Source organism: Castor canadensis, chromosome X (assembly GCF_047511655.1).
Source record: "Castor canadensis chromosome X, mCasCan1.hap1v2, whole genome shotgun sequence".
Classification (NCBI taxonomy): Eukaryota; Metazoa; Chordata; class Mammalia; order Rodentia; family Castoridae; genus Castor; species Castor canadensis.
The window spans coordinates 320,502-326,995 of record NC_133405.1 but is presented as its reverse complement, the minus strand read 5'-3'; positions in this window follow the sequence as shown (position 1 = coordinate 326,995).

Sequence of the window (6,494 nt, the reverse complement as noted above, 5' to 3'; positions counted from 1 at the left end):
AGACCTAAGTACATCACATTCAAACTACAGAAAATCAAAACACAAAGAAATCAGAGGGAATAAAGCACATTTTCCTTAGAACAAGGATAAGAATTACAGAAACTTCTCTCATCAGACAGCATGAAAGCAAAAAGAGAGTACAATGAAGGATAAATAAAATTTCTCAAATTAAAATTTAGAAAATGTGTCACTAACAAACCTACCTTTCAAGAAATGTTAAAAGAAGTTCTTCAGGGAAAAGGAAAATTATGTAGGCCAGAAACACAATCTGAATTTAAAAAGGAATAGTGTTTGACAACACATAAATGAAGATAAAATAAAATATTTTTATTCTTAAGATGCTGAACAGATAAAAATTTGTTCAACATAATAATAGCAACAATGTATTGAAATGTATGACAGAAATGTTATAAAAGATGACAGAAGAATTGGTAATGCTGTGTTATAAAATACATGCTTTTTTATATAGTACAGTGCTATTTAAAAGTGGACTTGGATTAGTTGCAAATTGTAGGGCAACAACTTAAAAATTTAAATAGAAATATAATCTATATGCTAAGAAGGGAAAGAAAATTGAATCATATAAAATGCTCAATTAAATTCAAGGAAACCAAAAAAAGTGAAAGACAAAAAATCAAGATAAAGAACAAGAACAAAGAATACAAATAGCATTGCAAATAAAGTAGATATTAATCTAAATATAAGAAAATAAGCTTAGATTCAAATCATGAAAACATACCAAATAAAAGACAAATTATCAGAGTGGACTAAAACAACTATGTGTTGTCCACAATAAACCCACTTTAAATAAAGACATAGACATATTAAAAATAAAGGGGTAAAGAAATATACCACAGTAACATCAAAAGAAATCTGAAGGAATTTTTAAATGTATTTTGGACAAAACAGATTTCAGAGCAAGAAAAATTTTCAGGGATAAAATGACCATTACATAATGATAAAAAGGTCGATTATCTAAGAAGACACAACAATCCTTCATGTATATGCATCCAAAAATAGCCTCAAATTACATGAGGCTAAAACTGATAGAACTGTAAGGAGAAATACATAAATCCACTATTATAATTAGAGACTTCAGCATTGTTCACTCAGAAATTGACAAATTCAACAGGCAGAATATAAGTAAGGATATAATGGAACTTCACAACACTATTATAGCTGGATCTCATTGGCACTTATGGAATACTTCACCCAACAAAAGCAGAACACTCATTGTTCTCAAGCTCACATGGAACATTTCCAGATACAGATCACATCCTGGGTCATAAAACACACCTTAATAAATTTACAAGAATAACAATCATACAAAGTGTTTTCTTAGACCATAATGGAATTAAAGTAGCAATCAATGACATGAAGTTAGATAGAAAAATCACAAAATATTTGGAGATTAAGCAACACATTCTCAACCACTTTTAGAGGAACGCTTGTGTCTGGAACTTGTTTCTTCAGCTCTTCTGACACTTAAAAGACATACAACATAGTCAAGTACACAATACGAAAAACACTAAACAAAGGTCCACTTATTTTCTTGCTAATGTTACAAAAATTCAAAGAATGTATCATTTAAGATTTGAAAAAGGGACAGGCATTATTCAAGAATAAAATGAAACCCAATATTAAAAAAAGCAACACATTTCTAGTAGCATACAAGTAAAAAATGAAATCTCAGAAGAAATAAAATATTTTGAACTAAATTAAAATGAAAATACAATTTATCAAAATTGGGGAAGGCAACAAATGTATAGCAGTCAATGTATATATTAGAAATGAAGAAAATATTGTACACGTGTATGTAAATGTGTAAATGATACCTGCTGAAATTATTCCAGGAAGGGTGAAGGAGGGAAATAAAGAAAAGAGGCGAAGGGGGTGAATTCAAGTATGATATATTTAATACCTTGTAAGAACTTTTAATTAAAAAAGAAACTACAAAAAGAAGATCAAAACCTGGAAGTTTATTGAACTAGAATGTGGTTCTTTGATAAATCAATAAACTTTTAGCTAGACTAGAGGAGGGAGATGGGAGTGGGGGAAAACAAATAAAAACAAACAAGACAGAAACTTCTACTAATATAAGAAATAAAAGATTTTTCCATCACAACCCATCCTGTAGACATTAAATGGATAATAAAGGAATATTATGAACAATGGTAGCCTAGAAATTTGATAACTCAGATGAAATGGACCAATTCCTGGAAAGAAAAAATCTACCAAACCTCACACAAGGAGCAATAGGTCATCTGAGTAGACCTATGAATAATTAAATAAATTGAATCAACAATTAATAATCTTTCAGAAAGGAAGGCACCAGGCCCAGATGATTTCATGGGTGGGTTCTACCAACAGTAAAGGGAGAAGTGATACCAATTTCCTATAATCACATCCATAAAATGAAAACAGAACACTTCCTAATTCATTATGTAAGGCCAACATTACTCTAATACAAAACAAGACAAAGACACTAACTGGAAAGAAAAAATATAAACCAATACCTTTTGTGAAAATATATGTAAAAACTTCCACAAATACCCCCAAATAAAATACGACATGTAAAAAGAATTATGCCACTATGACATGACCAAGTGACATTTGTTCCATGTATGCAAGACTGGTTCAAGGTTCAAAAATAAATTTATGTCAAAAATTAGTGACTATAGCTACATGGGTTTACTTCTAGATTCTCTATTAAAGGTAACATAGATCTGTTACCTTAGTCTATGTATCTGTTTTTATGCCAACACCCAGTGTTTCAATTACTATAGCTCTGTTGTATGCTTCAAAGTCAGGAAGTCCCATGCCTCTTGCTTTATTTTTATGATTTGAGTTTTGTTATTTGTTTGTTTGTCTCCTTTCTTTAAATGGCTTTGGCTATTTGGGGTTATTTGAGGTTCCGTACAAATTTTAGAATTTTTTTCTAGTTCTGTAAAGATTGTCATTGGTATTTTGATGGGAATCACATTGAATCTGTAAATTTCTTTGGGTAGTATGGACAAGATAACAATATTGATTCTTCCAACCCATGAACATGGGGTACCTTTCCACTTTTAGTGTCTTCTTCAATTTCTTTCATTAACATTTAATAATTTTCATTGAAGAAATACTTCATCTCTTTGGCTAAATTTATTGTTTTATAGTTATTATAAATGGGATTGTTTTCTGGATTTCTGTTTTAGATAATTTGCTATTGGCATATAGCAATAATACTGATTTTTATGTTGATTTTGTGTCCTGTGACTACTGAATTCGTTTATTAGTTCTAATAGTTTTTGGTGGAGTTTTGAATCGTTCTATACAAAAGATTATGTCATCTGTAATCAGTGACCATTTAACTTCTTCTTTCTCTAATTTGGATGCCTTTATTTCTTTCTCTTGCCTAATTGTTCTAGCTAGAGCTTCTGGAACTATGTTAAATAAAAGTGGTAAAATTGGGCATCCTTGTCTTGTTCCAGATCTTACAGAGTAAGTTTTCAGCTTTTCCTCATTCAATATAATGTTAGTTCTTGGCTTATAAAGGGCCTTTGTTATGTTAGGTACATTCCTTGTATGCCTAGTTTTTTCAGCATTTTTATTATGAAGAGACAATGAATTTTATCAAATTCATTCTCTGCATCAATCAAGATGACCATATAGTTTCATCCTTTATTATTTTGATGTAGCATATCACACTTATTGATTTGGATATATTAAACCATCCTTGCATCCATGGTATCATAGTGAATAATCTTTTTAATGTGCTTTCAAATTAGGTTTAGTAGTGTTTTGTGTAAGATTTTTCATTTATCTTCACCAAGGACATTGGCCCTGTAGTTTTGGATTTTTGGTTTTGTTTTTTGCTATATCCCTATCTAGTTTTGGTATCAAGGTAAGGCTGGCCTTTTGGGTATTGTTTGCTATAAACTTCCAGCTTTTGTTCTCTCCCATAGGTTTTGGTATGTTGTGTCTCTTTCAAGAAATTCATTAATTTCCTTCTTGATTCATCGGTTGTCAAAAGTAAATAGTTCAGTTTTGATGTATTTGTAATTTCTATGTGTCATTTCTTTTCTATTGAAATCTTTAGATTTTTCTCTACATCATTTACCTTTGAGAGCTTGGTTATAAGATGTCTTGTGGTAGACTTGGTTAAGTTAAATTTCACTGGTGATCTTTGACCTTCCTCTAGCTGCACGTTTGTATTCTTCTCAAGTTTTCTGCTATTATTTCTTTGAATAAGCTTTCTACCCTTTTTGGATTTCTCAAGTCCTTCTTGAACTCAAATAACTGAATATTGGCTCTTTTAATACTGTCCCAAATTTCCTGTAAATTTTCTTAATGCCTTCATTTTTTTTGTCTCTTTTTTCTCCTTCCCTCTGTGTATTTTGGTCTCTCTTGCTACTGATGCTATCATATTTTTAATATTTTGTGTACTTTTCAGCTCAAGAACCTCTGTTTGTTTTTTAATTTCTTTTATATATTTGTTATTTTTGTCTTAACAAATGTGTGTGTTTTGTTTAAGCTCATTAAGTTTCTTTAAAATGGCTGTTTTAAATCCTCTATTTGAGTTTTCCCATGCTGATTACTGCCTGGTCAGATTCTAGCATCTTATTTTCAGTTCTAAGTGGAGGTTATGGTTTCCTGAAACTTCCTGATGCTTTTGCCAAGCAATGTCACCTGGGGATCAAAGGTATTTATTCCAGTCTTCCAACTTTGACTTTGTTTATGCCTACCTTTCCAGAAATTCTACACAGGCTGATTACTTTCTCTGAGTCTATAATCATTTCCACTATTTTAGCACTAGATGGCGCCCAATCTAGATTTGCCAGGAGTCTGTTGGTGTGTTGCTATTTCAGTACTAGATGATAAGTTGGGAAAAGCAAAGCTTAGCTGAAAGAGATTCTGGCTTGATTTGGGGCGGAGGAAAAAAACCTACACTCATCAGTTTGTCAGTGAAAGTAACACAAGAGGGAAAACTTACCACTTGAAAAGTATGATAAGCAAAAAGAAAATTCTTAAATGGGTTTCACAGCATCTTTGGGATGGCAAGGAAAAAAATCAGTGAAACTAAAGATAAAGCAATAGAAATTCTCTAAGATGAAGAGTGGAGAAGAAATTGAAGCAGATATAATAGAACCTCAGAGATGTGTGAAACACTATCAAATTGCACACATAAACACACACACACACACATAATAGGTAGAGACCAAAAGTGTCAGAAATAACATTGGAAGAGAAGGTAACCATAAAATTCCAAAATTTTAAGAAAAGCATTAGTCTACAGATCAAAAGGGCTTGATAAATACTAAAATACTAAGTAAGATAAACACAGAGACACATCATTTAAACAAAATGCTGAGAGAGAGAGAGAGGTCTTGAAAGCAAGAGAAAAAACAACTCATCATTTATATAAAGGAACAACAATTCAATTAATGGAATGGCTGACATTTCACCAAAATCGGTGGAAGCCAGAGACAGTGGGATGATATATTCAAAATGCTTAAAGAAAAAATTATCAAAAGCCCTTTATATATAAAATTATCTTTCAAAATAAAGGCAAAATAAATACAGTCCCAAAGACTGAATTTTCTCAAGAAATGGTAAAGGAAAACCTTCAACCTGAGAGGATATCACACCACATGACTACATAAAATAGATTATGATAACAGCCATAGTGTAATCACTGCAGCAGCCACTAACAAAATAGTTCCAAAATAGAGTTAAAATAAAACATAAAATTTAAAATTGCATGTTATAAATATTTGTTCAACTAAAAGGAGGAAATAAAATAGGAACAAAAAAGGGCATGAGACACATAGAAAAATATTGGCAAAAAGTACCTGTAAGTTAAATTATATCTAAATTGCATTAAATGCAAATGAATGATATACTATGATCAAAAAGCAGACATCATAAACTAGACCAAAAAGAAAGTGTCTGTAGGAAGCACACTTTTTTTTAAATTAATTTATTCATATGTGCATACATTGTTTGGGCCTTTTCTCCCCCCTGCCCCTTGCCCCTTCCCTCTTTCCCCCACCCTCCTCAATTCCAGGCAGAACCTGTTCTGCCCTTTTCTCTGATTTTGTTGAAGAGAAGACACAAGCAATAATAAGAAAGACAAAGCGTTTTTGCTAGTTGAGATAAGGACAGCTGCACAGAGAGATTCCTAGCATTGCTTCCATGAACAAGTGTATACAACCTGAATTGATTCATCTCTACCTGACCTCTTCACTACTTCCCGGTCACCTCCCCATATTGACCTCTGTCATTTTAAGGTTGCTGTATTAGCTCCTCTGCAGTGGGGGCATCAAACACTTTCAAGTTTTGGGTTTCCTACCTATCCCCATTCCTCCCGTTTGTGCTCTCCCCTTAGGGTGTGACCCAAGTCCAACCATATTGCTGCTTTTGCCCTAGATCTGAAGTCCGCATATGAGGGAGAACATATGATTTTTGGTCTTCTGAGCCTGGCTGACCTCGCTCAGGTTGATGTTCTCCAG